Source organism: Vombatus ursinus, unplaced genomic scaffold, assembly GCF_900497805.2.
Source record: "Vombatus ursinus unplaced genomic scaffold, bare-nosed wombat genome assembly UNPS02014772.1, whole genome shotgun sequence".
NCBI lineage: Eukaryota > Metazoa > Chordata > Mammalia > Diprotodontia > Vombatidae > Vombatus > Vombatus ursinus.
This window is the reverse complement of record NW_020954550.1, coordinates 32,934,945-32,956,874: the sequence shown is the minus strand read 5'-3', so window position 1 is coordinate 32,956,874 and position 21,930 is coordinate 32,934,945. Positions and strand designations below refer to the sequence as shown.

The 21,930-nt window shown below is 39.6% G+C and overlaps 1 protein-coding gene across 1 annotated transcript in view; it reads right to left on the bottom strand.

Annotated features, from left to right (window-relative positions):
• The window catches only part of PLCXD3 (phosphatidylinositol specific phospholipase C X domain containing 3), a 213,746-nt gene that overhangs the window by 933 nt on the left and 190,883 nt on the right, over positions 1–21,930 (bottom strand). The window lies entirely within an intron of this gene.

Genomic DNA, 21,930 nt, shown 5'->3' with positions numbered 1-21,930 from the left:
TATCTATCTATCTATCTATCTATCTATCTATCTATCTATCTATCTATCTATCTATCTATCTATCTATTCATATCTATATTTATATCTTGTAAGTAAACCTTCTTTCATACTTCTTGCTTGTTTTGGGTCAATCATTGACACTCTTCCAATACCTAGTTGTACGATGACCATCAGCAGCCTTCCTGATATACTCCTTCCTTTGGGAGGAAGTGAATAGACTTGGGCTCTGATCTGGACAGAAACAGGCTGAGGGATTTTCATAGAAAAGGGTAAGCTAGTACCAGGTACCCAACCTCCCAAAGAAAGTTCCTTAGGAAGAATATCTAAGAGCATCTCTGATGACCACCTCTCTTGTGCCGGTGTACATGGAAACACCTTGCAAAGAAAATCACTAAAGAAGGATTGTCCAGCTCTCTTTTTGGCTCTGCAGGGTCTAACAAACACCACTTTCCCCAAAACCACACAGCAGGAAAGGAGGGCCAGCCAAATTCTCCCTTGCCTGCAGAAATTCACAAGGATTTCTTTCCTTTGGGCAGTTCATGCCCTTCAACCTCCAATATGCTTACCAGAGGACCAGGTCGATGCTGCCATTCCATATACAGTACATACAAAGGCAAGAGACAGTGTTTGACAATGGCTCTCTCAAATGTCCCAGTAAACTTCTAAAAGGCTTTCCAGTGGCAGAATCTCCTTTCCTTGTTCTCATTTTTCATTCTTGGGTAATGACCCATGGTCCGCGTCAAAAGCTCAACTTTACTCCAGATCTCATACCCCAGGATGCTTACATTTTTAACGAACTCATCACACAGCCTCTGTTTAATTGCTAAATCCTACCTCCCTTTGTGTTCCAGAGGGGATTAGCTTCTATCCTGACCCCCACCCCTACACATTTCCTCTTTACACTCCCTGGAGCAGCCAAGCTAGGTTGCCAGTGGGAAGGTTAGAAATATTCCCCATACACTGGATGGGCTTCTCTGTACATGCGTCATGTGCAGTACAATCTCATCTTCTTCTGTACCATTCAACTGGGCGTTTTTATTGTCTCAAGCTGTTGTTTAAAAGTTTCTCCAATGTACATCTGCCCTCTCCAACAATGCTATACGTTCTTCAAGTGCAGGGAAGGTCATAGGACTTAGAACTAGAAGGGGGCATGGAGATAATGTAGTCCAGCCCCTTCATTTTACATATGAGGAAACTGAGGTAACTTGAAAGGCAAAGCACCTACTTCACAGGGCTATTGCAGGTATGGACAAGATAATATGCTTTGGAAACCTTAAATTTTATATAAATTTTAACTCTTATATTGTCTGAGATCACACAGGAAGTAAGCATGTCCCATTGATTTGTCTAAAGTCAGATCATCAAACATTATTGGGCACTTACCGTGAGCTAGACATTGTGCTAAGCACTAGACATAAAAAATACAGGCAAAAAGATAGTCCCTGTCCTCAAGGAGCTTACATTCTAATGGAGTAAGACAACACATTAAAGAGGAGCTTAAAAGGGAAAGGAACACAATGGTAAAGTCCAGGAAGTGAAATATGACTGGTTTGGGCCTTCTTCAAAATGGAGTTTCTGGAAAGAACCCACCAATGGAAGGGGGGGGGATTCAAACTTCTATCTTTTGATTTGAAATCTGGCACTCTTCCCATTATACCAACTTGTTAATTAATATTAATATGATTCTTTTTTTTTTTTTGGCTAATCAATAGGGCTAAATGACTTGCCCAGGGTCACACAGCTAGTAATTGTCAAGTGTTTGAGGTCAGATTTGAATTCAAGTCCTCCTGATTCCAGGGCCAGTGCTCTATCCACTGCCCCACATGCCTGCCCCTATTAACATAATTCTTTCGTAATTTTCCTCCATCTTTCCCTCCTTCCCAGTACCAAATAAATGTCATATGATAGTAATTCAATTAGACACTTATTGTATTTTAACTACTAATTGAATGTCCTGTAAAAAAAAAGGGTTGGAGTAAGTTCCCCAAGAATCTAAGATAAACACCTTCTTGGGGTCCATCTGTCCCTTGCTTTATAAGTCATAACACTTTCCATTTGAGTGGCAAACTAGGCTTGTCCAGTGATTCAAAATATAAAGCATATGTGTATGTAGGGAGTGGAGTGGGGTAGGAGCAGTTTGAGGGAGAAATTTTCAACTTTCAATGAAGTATTCCTATCACTCTCCCCATTCTGAGTAAATATTTAATGACCTGAGAAATGGACAAAAGCAAACATCAGCTTGGAGTATACCACCATTTCCACATGGTAATATTTATTACCAAGTGAGAAAAGAGAGGATTAACAAACACTGTTATTTTCATCTTCTGGAGATAGTTAAGAATTAAATGCAAATGGAGAAAATCTTTATAGATGCAGAGTCATTTTCTCTTTTAAAATGCAACAAATTTCTTGAGATCAAGAAACTAGCAATGAAAAAGTAAGACTTTTCCCCCTTCTCCAATTTTAGATGAGAATTTGAGGCAGGACATATAATAATGAAAAGTGGGCAGATACGGTATATTACTGTGGGCATGCAATTATTGAGGGGGATGTAAAAATGAGTGAATAGGAGAAAGGCTGTGACTATACATATATGAACTAGTTTGGCTTTTTGAGGGTGAGGGAGGAGGGGGGAAGAAAAAAATGGGGTGGGAAAGAGAGAGAGAGAAAGAGCTAGTTTGTTTTTTGACAGATGACTACTATTTTGTTTAATAGAGTTATTGATAGCTTTCATCACCATATTCTCTCCTCAAGTTTGGAAAGCATTTAAGCTGCTTCTCTATGAAAGGAACTTATCAAGGCAGGTATGCACGTCTTGGTTCTTCTTTCTCAGAATAGAGTGTAAGCTCCTTAAAGGCAAGGACTGTTTTGTTTTTGTCTTTATATCTCTAGGTGTTGGCACATAGTAGGTACTTAATAATTGCATCTAACACAGACAACATTGATACGGATAGAGATACTGAAGGATAAATTCATGGTTTGACAAAAGCAAAGGGCTGCTTTAGGAGGTAGTGAATTTCTCATTGCTGGAAGTGTTCAAGTAAAGAGTATATAATCACTTATTGGGAGGCATTGTAAATAGGATTCATATTCCAGGTAAAGGGTGGGCTCATTTGCAGTTCCGGGATTCTGAGTGACATCCAGTGGGGAGGGGAAGTTCATCAGCTATGTGACAATTTATAGCAACCCTGCACTAGAGTACATTGGGAAACCAAGATCCTTTTCCTCACTGTAGCCTATACTACAGTTGAGTCTTGTTATATTCACGAGTAGAATATAAGCACTGTGATGTCAGTGACTACTTCATTGCTATTTGCTCACTATCTAGAGAGTCCCCAGCACATAGTAAGCACTTAATGTTTTTTGATTTATTAGCTAAGCAACTTCTTTTGTCATTCATTTTCTTCATGGCCTTAAGGAGTTGAAGCAAGATGGTACCAGCCATGCCAATCAACAAACATGTCCTGGGTTTGTCTATTGCACTGCTTCTGGAACAATATCTATGGCATGATGAGGGCAGTGAATTATTTTTGCAGTAATTATGTACTGGCTGCCCTTCACTGAAAAATGCATGCTACATAGCATCAGGAGAACATAGGTGTGTTCTGAGTTACTCTTCTGGAAGTGGCAGTGGATTACCACTGACCCATTCATACTCCTTACTCCTCACCCCCACCCCTTGTCCTGATAGAACAAGATATAGTAGGCATTTGACTACAGTCCTTGGAATAAAGTAAGAAGCAACAAAAAAGAAAAAAAAGCTACTGTGGAGTGAAAAGTGTCCCTCTTTCCACTCCTGGATCCAGTGGGGCCTTGGCTTCATGTAGGTATCTGTTTCTCCCCGCCACAGATTTTTTTTTCTTTTGCAAACTACATAGAGTTTACAGAATTAATATCAAGGAAAAGAGGTGGCAGAAAGAATGATGGACTTGCAATCATGGGACCTTACATTAATCCTTGGCTTTGGAATTCGCTACCTACACAGACTCGGACAAATCATTTATCTGCTCTAGAATTCAATTTTCTCGCTTGTAAAATGAGGTGATGACTGGATGATCCCTGAGGTCCCATCCAGCTCAAAAATCTATGATCCTATGATTACTTTCATCCAATACATGAGGATTCATTAAAAATCCCATCTTTTCTGTCTCTGAGTAACAATCATTTCAGTCTTGCCCCTTTGGGTCTCTGCGGTTCTGTTGCCTTAGATCTCAGAGACATAGCACACTACGCAGTCTTTACAGACATACCTAACCCATCTGAGCAACCAAGACCATGTCTACTTACATTAAATACATAGGCTGTTTGAAGAAAATGTAGACATAGAATTCCTAGCCTAAACTCTTTCTAGACAGAGAGAGATCAAAGCAGAGTCAGCCATTTAAACAGTTCACAAAAGGGACCGCCAAAAAAGAAGTGAATTCTTAGGGAGAAAGAAGTAGATATATTTATAATACACTGTCCAATTCCTTTTAAGAACTATATAGTTTGGATGCCAGAAACTCAGGCTTTTATTACTTTTTGCCTAGGTTCAGAAAGCCCTTCCTGAGGGTATTCCCTTTCACAAGGTTTCTCTAATTCATCTTATAAGTTCCCAACAGATTAATGGACCTGATAGTCCATCTTCCCTGCTAAAACAAAACAAAACAAAAAACCAAACACCTGCAGTGGTGCTCCAGTGGTTGTGGATGAAATGTCAAACACCTTAGTCTGATATTCAGGACCAAGAAGAAGGTGGCATGAGCAGCAGTGTCTTAATGCTGCAGGGAGGTCTAGGGGTCCAGGATGAGGACTAAAAAATGACAACTGGATTTGGTAACTGGATAACACTGATGGTCTTTGAGAGAGGTGTTATGAAAGAATAGTTAGTGGGAATGGAAGCAAGATTAAAGAAGGAGGTAAGAAAGTGGAGACACTGAGAATGAGTCACTTTTCTAGGAAGTTTGGCAGCAAAGGAAGGAGAAAAAAAATGAAATTATGGTTGACTAGAGTAGAGAGGTTGAAGGAAGGCTTTTTTTCCTTTAAAGGATTGGGAGACCAAAGCTTTTTTTCCTGGTAGATGCCAAGAAGCCAATAGAGAGAAACAGATTGAAAAAGTACAAGAAGGGACAAGGGCATCAGCAAAGTAGAGTGGAAAAATTGCTCCATTTAGAGCTAAAGTACCTGAGTTCAAATCCCACTTCTTCCAGTTATATGTGTGACCTAAGTCACTTAACATTTAACCTTCCTGGGCCTCACTTTCCTCATTTGTAAAATGGGGGGCTTGGGCTTTATGACACTGAAGGTCTTTTTCAACTCTCGATCTATGATCTTACAATGCTATGGTGTCTAGATAAACTGCAAAAAGAAAAAAAATGGGAGACTTCCAGGAGCCAAGATGACAAAGAAGCAGTAAATCACTGTAACTCTCCTATATTCACCTCCAAACAACCATAAAATAGCACCCCAAAACAAATACTGTAATAGTAGAACCAGCAAAAAGACAGGTTGAAAAATTCTTTTAGCCCAAGAAACTTGGAAGATCAGCAAGAGAGGTCCATATCACTCAGTTAAAAGGGGAGGATGTTCCAGGACAGGAAGCATTCCAGCAAGCCCCTCCTCAGCAAACCAGTGGGAGATCCCCAGTGGAATGGAGCAGGCAAACACCAACACTAGGATCCCTCAGACACCAGGATCTCCCAGGGAAACTGGCAGACTCCAGCTTTGAGAACCACCATATGCTTCAGTGTAGCCCCAGGCAAACAGGCATCCTCCAGCAGCCAGACCTCCATATTCTTCAATGTAGCCCAAGGGAAAAGCAGAAACACCCCATCAGCCTCAGCACTTGCCAGATACCACCACTAGGACCCCAGCTCAGCACCAGATAAGCTGCCAGACCCCTACAGCCTCCAGCAGCACCAGCCACCACCCACCCCCCCCCCCACCCCCCCCCCTCCGCACAAAACCAGACATTGGGGCCTCATGGCAACATAAGCATAGCACCAGGTAAAACAGCCAGGGCCTACAGTCACTGGCACATGGCACAAGAGGCCTGAGACAGCCTCTTCTGCCCTGGGAGCAGCTGAAATTTAAAAGAAAGGGAAGAGGAAAAAAAAAAAAGATGAGCAGAAAACAAACAAATGACAGCAACAAAAAAGAATCTGACCATAGAAAGTTATTATGGTAACAGGGAAGACCAAGACACAAACTCAGAAGAAGATAACAATGTCAAAACACCTACAGGCAAAACCCCAAAGAAAAATGAGAAGTAATCTCAAGCCCAGAAAGACCTCATGGAAGAGCTGAAAAAGGAGCTTAAAAATCATATATGAGAGGTAGAAGAAAAATTGGGAAAAGAAATGAAAATGATGTAAGAGAATTATCAAAAAAGAGTCAACAGCTTAGAAAACTGCTAAAAAAAGTAGAATTGGCCAAATGGAAAAGGAGATACACAAATTCACTGAAGAAAACAGCTCCTTAAAGAGTACAATTGGCCAAATGGAAAAGAAAATACAAAAGCTAGTTGAGGAAAATGACACCTTAAAAGTTAGAATCAGGCAAGTGAAAGCTAATGACTCTATGAGACATCAAGAATCAACCAAACAAATTCAAAAGAATGAAAAAATGGAAGAAAATGTAAATACCTCATGGGATAAAACAATTGACCTGGAAAATAGATCCAGGAGAGACAGTATCAGAATCATTGGACTATCTGAAAGCCATAATCAAAAGGAGAATCTGGACAGCATGTTTCAAGAAATTATCAAGGAAGGGGGCAGTTAGATGGTGCAGTGAATAGAGCACTGGCCCTGGAGTCAGGAAGACCTGAGTTCAAATCCAGCCTCAGACACTTACTAGCTAGCTGTGTGACCCTGGACAAGTCACTCAATCCTCATTGCCTCCCAAATTAAAAAAAAAAAAGAAATTATCAAGGAAAACTGCCCTGATGTCCTTGAACCGTGGGCAAAATAGGCATTGAAAGAATCCAATGATAACCTCAGGAAAGAGATCCCAAAAATAAAAAACCCAAGGACCATTATAGCCAAATTTCAGAATTATCAGGTGAAGGAAAAAATACTGCAAATGGCCAGAAAGAAACAATCAGGATGACACAGGACTTGGCAGCTGCAACATTAAAGGATCAGAGGTCATGGAATATGATATTCCAGAAGGCAAAGGAGCTAGGACTACAACCAAGAATCCCTTACCTGGCAAAATTGAGCATAATACATCAAGGGAAAAATGGTCATTCAATGAAATAGAAGGATTTCAAGCTTTCATAAGGAGAAGACCAGAACTAAACCAAAAATCTGACCTCTAGTATCAAGACCCAAGAAAAGCATAAACAGGTAAAGAGAGAAAAGAAAACATAAGAGATTCAATAGAGCAAAACTATTTACATTCCTGCATAGGAAGATGATACCTGTAATTCTTAAACATTGTATCATTAATAGTACAGCTAGAAGGAATAAATAGATAGATAGAGGGTATGGATGTAAGGTGAACTTGACGGAATGACATAAAAAAATCAAGTGATGAGAAAGAGTACAAACGATGCAGAATGAGTGAGGTAGAATGGGGTAAATTATTTCATGTGAAGAGGTATGAAAGACGTATTATGGTGGAGGGAAAGATGGGAGAGTGGGCAATGAGCATCACTTGAACCTTACTCTCATTAGTATTGGCTCAAAGAGGAAATAAAATATACCATCAGTTGAATATAGAAATCTATCTTACTTGACAGAGAAGTAAGAGAGGAGGAAATCAAGTAAAGGCTGGGGAGTGCTTGAAACTGACAGAAGGGAGGGCAGATCAGGGGAGATGGTAAATAGAAGCAAAACACTGATGAGGAGGGAAAGGGTAAAAGGAGAGAGAGGACAAATAGGAGGAAGAATAAGAAGGAGGGAAATACATAGGTAGTGATCATAATTGTGAATGTGAATGGGATGAACTTTCCCATAAAACAGAAGCAGATAGAGCGGATCAATAGGTACATAAGACAAAGTAGTCCATGGACTTAGTAACCTGATGTTTGATAAACCCAAAGACCCCAGCTTTTGGGATAAGAACTTACTATTTGACAAAAACTGCTGGGAAAACTGGAAAACAATAGGGCATAAATTAGGTACAGACCAACATCTTATGTGGTGTGCCAAGATAAGGTCAAAATAGGCGCATGATTTAGACATAAAAGGTGACACCATAAGCAAATTAGAAGGGCAAGAAATAGCCTACCAGTCAGATCTATGGGGAGGGGATGAATTCATGACCAAACAAGAGATAAAGAGCATTGCAAAATGTAAAATAGATCATTTTGATTATATTAAATTAAAAAAAACTTTTGTACAAACAAAACCAATACAACAAAAATTAGAAAGAAAGCAGAAAGCTGGAAAACAATCTTTACAGGAAGTTTCTCTGACAAAGGCCTCATTTCTCAACTATATAGAGAACTGAGTAAAATTTGTAAGAATACAAGCCATTTCCCAATTGATAAATGGTCAAAGGATATGAACAGGTAGTTTTCAGATGAAGGAATCAAAACTATCTATAGTCATATGAAAAAAAAAACCTCTAAATCACTATTAATTAGAAAAATGCAAATTAAAACAACTCTGAGGTACCACCTCATACCTATCAGATTGGCTACTATATGACAAAAAAGGAAAATGATAAATGTTGGCACAGATGTGGGAAAATTGGGACACTGGTATACTGTTGGTAGAGTTGTAAACTGATCCAGTCATTCTGGGGATCAACTGGGAGCTATGCCCAAAGGGACATAAAACTGTGCAGACCCTTTGATACAGCAGTACTTGTGTATCCCAGAAGGATCAAAACAAGTGAAAAGGACTTACATGTGGAAAAAAAATATTTATAGAGCCCTTTTCTTGGTGGCAAAATATTGCAAACTGAGGGGATGCCCATCAATTGTGGGAGTGACTGAACAAGCTTTGGTATGTGAATGTAATGGGATACTGCTGTGCAATAAAAAATGATGAATAGGCAGATTTCAGAATATCCTAGACAGACTTGTAGAAAATGAGGCAAAGTGAAGTGAGCAGAACCAGGAGAACATTGTACACAGTCTCATCAACATTGCGTAATGATCAATTATGAATGGCTCAGTTCTTCTCAGCAACACGATGATCCAAGACAAGTACAAAAGATTCACCAAGGAAAATGCTATCTTTCTCCAGATAAAGAACTGATGGACTCTGAATGCAAATCAAAACATATTTTTTTCACTTCCTTTGTTTTTTTCTTGTCTTTTTTTTCTTTTGATCTGTTTCTTCTTTCACAACAATGACTAATATGGAAATATTTTTACATGATAGCACCTGTATAACCTATATCAAACTGCCTACCATTTTCAGAGAGGGGAGGGAAGGAAGGGAGGGAGAAGAATTTGGAACTCAAAATCTTTTTAAAATGAGTGCTAAAAATTTTCTTGACATGTAACTGGGGAAAAATAAAATACTTAAAAAAAAAGAAAAAAATTTGGAAGGTGAATAGGCAAAATGACATGTAATAAAGGATGTAGTTAGAAAGAGAAGCTTTAGGAAATGGAGTAATTCCTCTTCCCTGAGACTAGAGGTAAAGAAGAAAAAATGAGTGATGGTACCAAAAATATTTTTAAAATTTTATTCAGATAGTATTATACAAATACAAAGTGATGTACTTTGTGTTATGTGATGTTTTTCATTCTCTTTAGATATAGACCCCTCACTTCAATTCAATTTCAAACAAACAAAAACAAATAAGAAAGTTGAGTCAGATCCCTGTTACTCAGAGACTGTTAAGAATGATGCAAGATATGAATACTTATCATATAGGATTAGATGATACAAATGCTCCTGTCACCATAATTATTTGGAGCTGATACGCAAGTCCCTGTATTTGCTTGTGTTTAACAAGTAAATAGAGTACTGAAGCTTCTGTGCTTAGGAAAACAGAGCCTCCCCCTGACCATTTTCATTGCACAGAAGCCAACCCTGCTTTAATTCTTAGTTTCTTTCATTATCCCCATTTAAAGAGGAGTATTTTAATTCCGCTTAGTCCTACTCAAATTTCAGTATAACCACTCCTCCCCTCCCCAAACCTTGGTAATAACAAACACTTTTCTCCTTTTCCTGGAAACTGTTTTGATTTGTGCTAATGATTCTGTGAAGATACAATCCCTCAGGCTGCATTATCTGAAATTCCCCCTTCCTCAGAGAGAGCTTAGTTTTACATCTGAGAGGTTCCTTGCTGGATTCAAAGTATTATTTTCTAATGTTCCATATGCCTTCATCCAATTTTCAATCCATCTCAAGGGACCAAGTTCCTAAATGGGGTCCTGTAGCTTGAACACATCCTGAGACATAATAGAGAGGTATTAATCAATTCCCTTTGGAGGCTGTGCAGTAGCACTCTTCATGACCACTTACAGTGTGGTCCCTGTTCAGCTAGGGAGTTGGTCTATGAGTGAGTTTATATAATAATGGAATACCATCATTGAAAGGCATTTTTGTGTTCCTCCAACTTTTTAAATAGTGATATTCTACCAGCGCTATTGTATTGTTAGAAGCCATGGAGCAGTGCAGTAGAACTGTGGTTGAAAATCACCCAAAAGTCAACAGAAGCTACAACCCATTATGAACAAGAAGATACAAAGGAGAAGCAGAGTAAAGAACCATCAAAGAAATTCTCAGTTGAAAAATATATTAGGTTTGCCATGTGGCAAAAGAAAAAGATGGTCAATGGACAGTCTTTGGGTTCCATTGGTACCCTCCTGATGTCAAGAACAAGTGAGAAGACCCTCTGTATGTTAGGTAGTGAATTATGATAGAATGTAGATCAGAGTTGCATAGAATGGGCAGGCATGAGGAGTGGTTATGATCTACAGTTACTGGAGGGAATGGTCACATCAAAGGGAACATGGTTCTATTTGAGAATTTGAGCATGTACACACTTCTTGAGAGAGCTGATGAGTTCAAGATGCAGAATAAGAGGTACATTTTCAGACATGGCCACCGTGGGAATTTGTTTTGCTTAGCTATACGTATTTATTATAAGAGCTTTGTTTTTCTTTTTTCAATGGGGGGGGGTGAATGGGTAGAAAGGAGGGCAAGAGGTGACAGGGATAAGATAGCAAAAAAAGAAAAGAAAGAAAAGAGGGATATTGAAGACTATATTATGTATACATATATGTATGTATGTATATGAATATATGTATGTGTATATATATGCATATGTGTGTATGTGTGTGTGTGTGTGTGTATAAATAGATAGATAGATGTATTTCAGAGAAGAGAAGGAAGGCCAGAGAGAAGCACAGACAAGCAGGACAGGTTTGAAAGCTACAGATTGAATTTATTATGTACTTAAAAAGAAAAGCAAGCCATACATAATCGAGATCTTCATTTTTGTGTACAACACTTTTTTCTTCCCATCCTGCTATGTATATGGAAGTTTCCATTTTATTTGGTGTCGGGTAAGTCCAGAAAAAAAATAAATTAATTTTTAAAAGACACAAAAAAGAATCTGACTGTGTCTTCTTGCCCAAATGTGTTTTCAGCTCTACCAATTCTTTCAGTCCTGTGTTTGCGGTGCGGCATTAGCTTCTATGTATATGCAAGACTGGCCTTATCAGCATGAGGATAAACTGAGTCCTCAAAATCAATCAATTTAATGAACTAGTCAGATTGGTCCAAAACCCCCAGTTTCACTGATATTTTTAAAGAGTTTAACTAATATAACCATAGATTCAGGTGTAAATGTAGAAACATCCTTTGTCCAAGTTGTAGCAATTTTGAAGCAGAGGTCAACCTATGTATATTTTGAGTAGAGTGGAGCATTATACCTCATTTAATCCAGTTCCCTTTGGCAAAACTTACTAAGTGCCTACTAAGTGGAAGACATTCTTCTTGCCCTGATGGTGAGTGTGAGGCCTGCCAGGATTATGAAATTCCACTCTGAACTTTGGCCTGCATTCATCACTCACCAAACTCCTACTTGTGCTTTGGATTTGAGAACATTTCTCCACAATCTTCCTAGATCTCCCCATTCCTTGCTCTGCTGCGGAGTCTATTTGGTAGGAAAATTTGCAAGGTTGTATCATTTGTAATCTTGAATTATTTCTTCTGGTAAGCAAATATGATGTGGTGTGGTATAACTGATAGAACATTGGATTCAGATTCAAAAGCTTTGGGTTGAAACTCCAGCTCTGCTGCTTACTCCCTCTGTCTAGCAAGCTTCTCATTTGCAAAATGTGGGATTTGGACTAGACAGTGCTTTTCAAGCTTTTTGTTCTCAGGACTCCTTTACAATTTTAAAAAATACTGAAGAGCTTTTGTTTATGCAGGTTGCATCTATTGCTATTTACCATATTCGGAATTAAAACATCTTAGTATTATCATGAAACTAGTCTTGACTTTGTGGACCCCCTAAAAGGGTCTCAGGACCCCTCACTCTAGAACTATTGGACTTGATGATCTCTAAGGTCCCGTCTAGTTCTAAATCCAAGTAGCGAGGTGGCACAGTGGATAGAGCGCTAAGCCTGGCGTCAGGAAGACCCATCTTCCTGAGTTCAAATCTGGCCTCAGACACTTACTAGCTGTGTGACCCTAGGCAAGTCACTTAACCCTGCTGGCCTCAGTTCCTCATCTGTAAAACGTGCTGGAGAAGGAAATAACAAACCACTCTAGTATTTTTGCCAAGAAAACCCCAAATGGTGTCACAAAGAGTAGGACACAAGTAAAATGACAGAACAATAACAAAGCTCTAAGTCTATGGTCCTGTGATATGGGGTAGCCCTCTTGCTGTTGTTTAACTCAATAGTTTTGAAATTGTTTTGTTTTTTTAAGTCTAAAATCAAGTTATTCATTACACTTCAGCAAATCCCATCTGCCAATTTTCAGATGGGTCAGCACATTTTCAAATGAACTGGTTTTTAATATATGAGTCATAACAAATTATATGAGTACAGGCTAATAACACCTCAAGGAGCTGGGCTTTCATTGGTAGGTATTCCCTCTACCAACACAGATTCTACCCACTCACTGCCTCATCTGTGGTATCTGTGAATTACCAGGGTTAAAAACATCCATTGTCTGGTGGCCTAGCCTTCTGAAAACATCTCCTCAAATTTAGGTAGCCTGGTCCTCAGATGACAGATGAAGTTCGTTGCTGGGCCTTTGCTCAAAACCTTTCCAGTTTTGCAGGAACTATCAAGAATTTTTGCTTGGCTGTGAATGAAGAAGGACTTCAGTGGAAGAGACTAACATTAAGAACAACAATTATACAATTCCAAGGCCCTCTCTGGATTACTTATTAGCCTTAGCATTGGTGTCAAGGTCACATTCAAGAAAGTATATTTCACCTCCATTGGAAACTCATGTTGCAGGTTGAGCTGAGTAAAATACTTCCCCCACCATTGTCTTGAGCAGCTCTAAACAGCTGTGGATGAGAAGAGGGTTGTTCCTCAGGGTCACTTACATTTGAATGCATTTGATTTTTCCTCTAGTGTTCCTCTTATGAATGAGACAGAATTTCCATATCAGTCTATTAATTTTTGCAAAGCTCTTTGGGGCTCTTGGGGGCAAGAATATTATGCTCAAGCTCTTTTATTACCAGCCCCTTCCTAAGAGTCTTTGTCAATCTGCACAATTCAGATACAGATCACAAGCCTTCTTTTCCCTCAACAATTGAATCTCTCAGAACCTGTTTGTTTTTTTTTTTTTTATTTAAACATGGCCTGACAGTCTTTTTAAAAAGTAAGAAGAAGAAAATGGAAAGAAAAGCTTGTCCGAGATTTGCAAACAGTACAAAAGTTGCAGTGAGACATCTGTTTCTTTGGGTTACAAATAGGCTATGATTTTCAGAATCAGTGTAGGTAATGAAAACATCACGGTATCCAGGGTTTCCACAGAAAGGATGCTACTGATCTAGGTCAAAGTCTCTTCTCATCCAGAAAACAGCAGGGTTCAACAGCACTAAATAAGTCCTGATTGATGCCTAATGCAAGAAATGACTTTACATTTTGCTGATTTTCTTTTTTTCTTCAAGGAACGGAACTAGGAAAATATAGTTTTTCAGAATAAATGTAAAATCAAGTCTTAAAGACCATTCTGAAGATTTTAGATTTGGTTGCTGCTGAGAAATAAGACTATATATCTCCCAAGGTTTAGATTTCTTGTTACCTGGAGGAACACACAAATGCAACTGTTTGGGTAAAACATAGGAAGTAATTACAGACACCAAATATATCATCTAATGCCTGTTTTTCCCCCTTCCAGCAGAGTATGGAGATAACTTCCATCTCCTGTTACTTTCTGATAGTCTCTATTCAATTAAATTCAGAAAGTATTTGTTAAGTGCCTGACATCATGCTAGGTGCTAAGGGTACAAAGGCTAGAATAAAACAGTTTCTACTTTCAAGGAGCTTAAATAAACTAATTTAAAAATCTTCAGCTGTGATAACAGTTGATCTATGTCCTTAGGGGGTTCTGAAAGTCTTTTGGAGAAGCCCACAGTATTAGCAGTTTTTCTAGAAAATACCACAGCAGCGAAGGTATTACTAGCCACACCCCAAGGGTGCACCTGGCCACAGTCACATTAAAAATCCTGAATTCTACCAGGAACTAGCCCTAGTAGAAAAGGCACTGAATTAAAAGTCAGGAGACACAGGCTCTCAGCCTTATTCTGTCCCTAACTAGGTATATGACCTTGGGCATGTCATTTACCCATTTGGGGCTGTCATTCATTTCCTCATACATAAAATAAGAGCATCAAATGAAATGATCTCCAGCTTGAATGTTCCACAGTTCCTCTCATGGATCAAATGGTAGCTGGATTGAAAGAGGCTTGTCTTTGGGAGATGGCTACTTCTTCTCCCTCCCCCCCAAAATATGGGAAACAGTCAAAGCAAAAAAAAAAAATCATTCATTTACCAGATGATTTTAACAAGGACTCTGTTTGCTGATGCTGAGGGAAAAGAATATAGAAAAACATAAAGAAATCCATTTTCAATTAAAGTAAGGACAATACATGTTATAAAACAAATGGCACTGAGATTTCACTGAAGCCATAATGTCCTCCGGCTCTGTGTTGGTGCTGAGTGAACGTTTCTGTCTGAGTCACAAGTCCTGCCAGGGTGACAGAACTGAAGCAGCAGCATCATTCTAATGGGATGCACCCTATGGGGAAGGATTTCTTCCCTTCTGCTGCCTCCTTAAGGAGGAAAAGACAGCGGTATTGCAAATTCTAAACAAAGGAACCTTTTGTTGCCATTTCTTGTTCAGTCATTTCAGTTTTGTCTGACTCTTTGTGAACCCATTTGGGGTTTTCTTAGCAAAGACATTGGAGTGGTTTATATTTCCTTTTCCAGCTCATTTTACAGATGAGGAAACTGAAGTAAACAGCATTTAAGTGACTTGCCCAGCTAGTAAGTGTCTGAGGCCAGATCTGAACTCAGGTTCTCCTGACTCCAGGCCTGGTGCTCTACCTATTGTGTCACCTAGTTGCCCATTTCGGGGCCATAACAAGATTTAAATGGCTATGAGACCCACACTGCATTCTCTTTCACTACAAAATAATAATCAAATGTAGGGTATTTAAAAATATTTTAAAATATTCAATTGTGGTAGCAATTAATATATGTCCTTAAAGGGTCCTGGAAGTCTTTTGGACTTTCAATGACCACCAATACAATGAGCACCTCAGAGAAGAGGCAGGAATTTTTACTCTAGTGATTCAGATTCTATAATGGAGAGTAGTTCTGCCCTTGGTGTCACCTTCCAGGGCACTACGGCATTTGGAACCCAGAAGCAGTAGGCCAACATGCATGTTGGGGAAAGGAAGAAGGGCTGTAATGTATCTACACCACCTCATGCTTGGACTGTTATAATAGCCTGCTGATGGTTCTGCCTGCTACATGTGTCTCCCCACTCTTATCCATCCTCCCTTCAGTCACCAAGGTGGAAGCTTTCCTAAAGGTTTCCTATAACTCCATGGAGGCTATAACGCAGAGGTATAACTCTTGTTGTTCAGGCATGTCCAACTCTTTGTGATCTCTTGGACCATACTGTCCATAGGTTTTTTTTTTTGGCAAAGATCCTGGACTGGTTTTGCCTTTTCCTCCTCCAGTGGATTAAGGTAAACAGAGGTTAAGTGACTTGCCCAGGGTTAAATAGACAGTAAACGTCTGAGGTCGGATTTGAACTCCTGTCTTCCTGATTCTAAGCCCAGCACTTTATCGACTGAGCCACCGAGGTGCCTAAAAATCACCCTTTTATGTGCTCAAAACAATGAAGTCAGTGGGTACCCTAGCATGGGTCCTAAGTAAGTTGTGGAAAGCAGTCTCAGGAAATGTAAGGTTAAGGCTAAGTGTTTAATGATGGGAGGAGTCAGCCTGGCATAATGGAGAGAGACTTAGTCTCTAAGTCAGGGAAACATGGGTTCAAGGCCCAACTTTGGCACATCCCTTGGCAATTTACTTAAATTCACAGTGACCCCATACAACTCATTAAGGCCATAGACTGCAGAACAGGTTTTAACCTGAATTGGTAGAGAAAGCTCCTCGTTGAAAACTCCCCATACGAAGAAAGTCACAGGCATAGCCTCACATGCATGTATGTATATGCCATATGTGTGAGTGTATATGACTGTGTGTGTGATGCACACACACATACATATATATTCATTCATTCATTTATCTATCTATCTACCTATCTACCTATCTATTTATTTATTTATAACCTGCATTGGTAAAGGAAGTTCTTCACTGGAAGCTCCCTACATCAATAAAATCACAGGAACAATCAAATATGTGTATGCGTGTGTGTGTGTGTGTGTGTGTGTGTGTGTGTGTGTAATATTTAGAAATTGGGAAGACAAAGCTCATATTTTCAACACTAACTTTTTACTGTTGCTGTTACATGGCAGCACAACATGGAATACCACTGCCTTTGAAGAATTAAAAATGAGTGGCAGCTAGGTAACATAGTGGATAGAACCCTGGCCCTGAAGTCAGGAGGACCTAGTTCAAAATTTGTCCTCAAACACTCACTGCTGTGTGACTCTGGGCAAGTCACTTGACCCTGATTGCCTCAAAAAAATTTAAATTAAATTAAATTTTTAAAAAAGGAAGCTAAAAAAATAGGGACAGTTAAGTGGTGCAGTGGATAGAGCAACCAGTCCTGGAGTCAAGAGGACCTAAGTTCAAACCCAGCCTGGGACATCTACTAGCTATATGACCCCAGGCAAGTCATTTAATCCAAATGGCCTCAGGGTAAAAAAAAAGGGTTGAGAAACAAGGAAATAGAGAGCTGTGTGGTAGGTATGATCAGACTGAATCATGTAATCCATGAAGAATTCCAAAGAACAAGGGTAAGGGATATCATCAGGAATCAGATGATACAGTAGGAAGAGAAGATGGATGGTCGTATGGTAAAATTGAGGGATGACAGCACATAGGCCAAGTACCTCACTGGTACCTTTGTGATGTTGGGAGAAGGTAAAGAAGGCTGCTAGCATGTTGGGTGGACCCTGTAATGCAAACTTTTGGAAGGACAGAGACAAGAGTCACATAGGATGGTCAGGCATAGACGAGTTATCATCTACATTGCTGAGGAGAACTTCCAAATTGATGGGATCACAGGGCCATTTGAGTATTTGGTTATTTAAATCCATCACTTCTTTTTACAAAGGCCTCTTTGTCTCACTCCCATTAGGGATATGTAACAGCTTCCACTCTTCCTGCCAATCACTCCAACAGTAAACCAATCTGGTGGAAGCATAGCCACCTAGGAAGAGAAAAAGGGGTCCAGCTAATATGGTTGTCAGGATGTGATGGAATAGTCCATTTTTAGCCAAAAATTCAGCCTGCACAATCAGAATTATTGTTTAGTTGTTTCAGTCATGTCTGTCTCTTCATGACCCTATTTGGGGTTTTCTTGACAGAGATCCTGGAGTGGTTTGTCATTTCTTTCTCTAGTTCATTTTACAGATGAGGAAACTGAAGAAAACAGGGTTAAGTGACTTGCTCAGGGTCACATAACTAGTAAGTGTCTGAGGCCAGATTTGAACTTAGGAAAGTGAGTCTTCCTGGTTCCAGGCCTGGCACTCTATCCACTCTAGCTGCCTCAGACAATCATGGACCCTACTGATTTTCTTTATTGTAATGTTGTTGTTGCTTTTTTCACTTCTAAAATGTTGCCCTGAGGCACATAAACATTGGTGATTTCTTTGTGTAGTTTGTCTGAGAATGGTCACAAGTTTTCCTCGTTCCCCATTTCCAGGATGGATGCTAGCAAAACCGCTCCTCGTACATTATGCTGAGATGCCAAACTTTGGTTCCTTTATTTATAAACAATGACAGCATAGGCTTATCTCAACCTTCTGCTGAGATTTTCCCTCTGAATAAATTTAGGCTATAAATAATGTACAGGAATCTCATAAAGCCTAGCCAAACTCCAAGGAAAACCACATCATTACCATCTTCATCAGGGATGTCTCTCAGATCATAGATTATCAGATCCAGAAAGTATCTTCAAAATAATCTATTCCCATCATTTCATTTTACAGATGAGAAAATTGAGGCTCAATTGGTCAACGTCATGCAACAAAATAATGGTAGGGCCAGGACTCAAATTCAGGTCTCCCAATTCACAGTTAATAAATGCTTTTTTGGGGCAGCTAGGTGGTGCAGTGGATAGAGCACCAGCCCTGGATTCAGGAGGACCTGAGTTCAAATCCAGCCTCAGATACATAGCATTTACTAGCTGTGTGACCCTGGGCAAGTCACTTAAACCCATTGCCTAGTCAAAAATAAATAAATAAATGCTTCTTTTTTTTCCACTCCACAGTACTGAAGAGGCCAAGTGCTTTTATATGTATCATTTTCACTTCATATATGGTAATTTAATGTTACCCTTTCTCTAACGAGTCCTTCCTTTCACTGTATTGCAATCTCTTTCCTGGGGAGACAGGGAAATTGAGCCAAGACCCAAGGGTTCTTAATTGGTATCTGTGCACTTTTTTTTTTAGGCAATTGGGGTTAAGTGACTTGCCCATGGTCACACAGCTAGTAAGTGTCAAGTGTTTGGTCTGAGGCTGGATTTGAACTCAGGTCCTCCTGACTTCAGGGCCAGTGCTCTATCCACTGTGCCACCTAGCTTTCCCTGATCTGTGCACTTTTAATAAAAATTTTGACAAATATATTTCAGTATAATTGGTTTCCTTTGTTATCCTATGTATTTTATTTTACGCATTTTTAAAAACGTTATTCCAAGAAGGGGTATGTAAGCTTCGCCAGACTGCCAAATAAAGTCAAGAGTGTTAGACCCACAGTGCAGTTCTGGAGAAATCTGCTTTCCTGGGTGGCCTTCTAATGTTTCTGCATTTATATTTCCTTGTGCTGTCTGTGTGCCCCTTGTGTCCCTCATACTTCTGCCCTTGGAAAAGGTCATACCAGTAGGATAAGTAGTGGTGACTGTTTGTCACAATGTCAGTTACAGTTAAGGTAGCTAGGTAGTACAGTGGATAGAGCATTGAACTTGGAACCAGAAAGACTCATCTTCATGAGTTCAAATCTAGCTTCAGACACTTACTAGCTGTGCGACCCTGGGCAAGTCACTTAGCCCTGTTTGCCTCAGTTCCTCATCTGTAAAATGAGCTGGAGAAGGAAAGGGCAAACCACTCTAGTATCTCTGCCCAGAAAACCCCCAAAAACAGGGTCACAGAGAGTCAGACACAACTGAAAATGACTTATCAGCAAGAACAAACAACAATTACAGTTATATTCTTGACAACACCTTTTGGAGCCCATTCCAGAGTATATCTGTGTCAGGGGTGATGGGACTTCCTCAGTCAGTGTTCCTGGCACTAAGATTTAACATACGGAGTTCCTTAGGAAAGTATATCAGCCTGCCTGCATGTGTGGCCATTCATTATTACCATGGAGGATCTTATTGACATTCTTCATTTTGAATCACTGAATGAAAGTCACTTAACCTAGAGGATCCTCAGTTTCCTTATTTGTAAAATGGGGGTAAGAATAAGAACACCTATCTCAAAGCATTGTTGTAAGGAAAAGACAACATATTTAAAACATTTTACAAACCTTAAAGCAATATACATATAGATAGATAGATATAGCACCATAAATGCTAGCTATTATTATTATTTCTTGTCTGTAAAAATTAGAATAATAATACTTTTACTACTTATACCATAGATTTTTGGGGGGTTAGGAGGGAGTAAGTGCTTTGTAAATGATATAACTCTACATAAATATAAACCATTATTGATTAGCCTAACAACAAGGGGGTTGAACTGCTATATCTCTAAAGTCCCTCTCTGCTTTAAAAGTCTTTGATTCTATGATTCTAAATCAGAGGATCTTCACCTGGATTCCAGAACCTCCAAGATTTTCCTTGGATAGACTTCAGCGGGCCCATGAACTAGGATAAGAAAAAAAAAAACCCTGCATCTTTATTGTCAATTACCTGCAACCGAAATTGAGCATTTTCTTCCATTATGATTTTTAAACACACACACACACACACACACACACATTATTGTGAGAAAGAGTTAATAGGCTGCACCAGACTGCCAAAGGGTTACATGACATATTAAAAGGTTAAGAATTCCTTTTTCAACATAGAGGTAAAGCCGTCCAACTGCTCTGATCATCATAGAGAATGAACCAGGACATTTTCAGGGACCATTGAGATTACTAATGCTGAGGGTAAGACTGAGGGAGACCAGCACAGATTTGTCATTGGGCAAGTCTACAGTGGGGCAGCCACATGGTGCAGTGGATAGAGTGCTGGGCCTGGAATCAGGAAGATTCATTCAAATCTGACCTCACTTACTAGCTGTGACCCTGGGCAAGTCACTTAACCCTGTTGACCTTAGTTTCCTCATCTGTAAAATGAGCTGGGGAAGGAAATGGTAAACCACTCCAGTAACTCTGCCAAGAAAATCCCAAATGGGGTCACAGAGAATTGGACAAGACTAAAGATGGCCGAATAACAATAAGTCTATAAGAACTTCCTGCGAGCAAGAGTAGAGGAGATTGTGGGGATGATCCAGAATGGGAAATTGATATGAAAGGATAAGTGGTCAGGGAGCTCAAGCAGGTGATGCCATCTAGGGCATTGTCATAGTCATCAGTAAAGTAAGTAAAGTAATGGAGCAGGGAAGAGAGTTGGGGGAGGGGAGGGAGTAGAGTTCAATGTAACCACAAGGAGGCTAATGGCTTAATCTGAAAGGGTGGAGAAGAAGAGGTGAAGAGCTTCTTAAAGGTCTAGAACAGATTTCATGGGTGGGGAAAGGGAGGAAAGATGAAAATTAAGGATATTGTTGTCAGAGAAGGAGAACAGTGATACTGACTAGTCAAGGACCCTGCAGACCTAAAAATTCCTCTGAAATGTAAAAACACCTTCAAGGTAAGGGACTGTGTTATTTATATTTGGTATACAATTTTGTTCACGCCTCTTTATTCAATACATGCTCAAACAGTGCTTCTGTAACACTCAATGACTAGTGTGTGAAACCTGATGAAGAAATGACAAGGTGCTGGGGAAAACCAATGAGTAGAAAGGTTGCTGTGGATGAATTCATTCATAAGTTCATTTGCATCATGGTATGCTACATACATCACTGGGCTTGGAGTTATGATGATTTAGTTCCAAATCTTGTCTCACCCACTTCTTTGATATGCAACCCTAGGAAAGGCACAACCTCTCTGTATCTTACTTCCTCATCTGCAAAAACAGGGAGGGGGGCTAGAAAGTCTCTCTGAGGTTTCTTCCAGTTCTAAATCTAAGACTCTATAATCATTCATTAAGAACCTAATTACTATGCTAGAGGAATTACAGAGATACTTGACATGGTCCCTGATATATGACATGGTCACAGATTTTACAATCTAAATGCAGAAAGTGACATCTCATCTTCTTAACC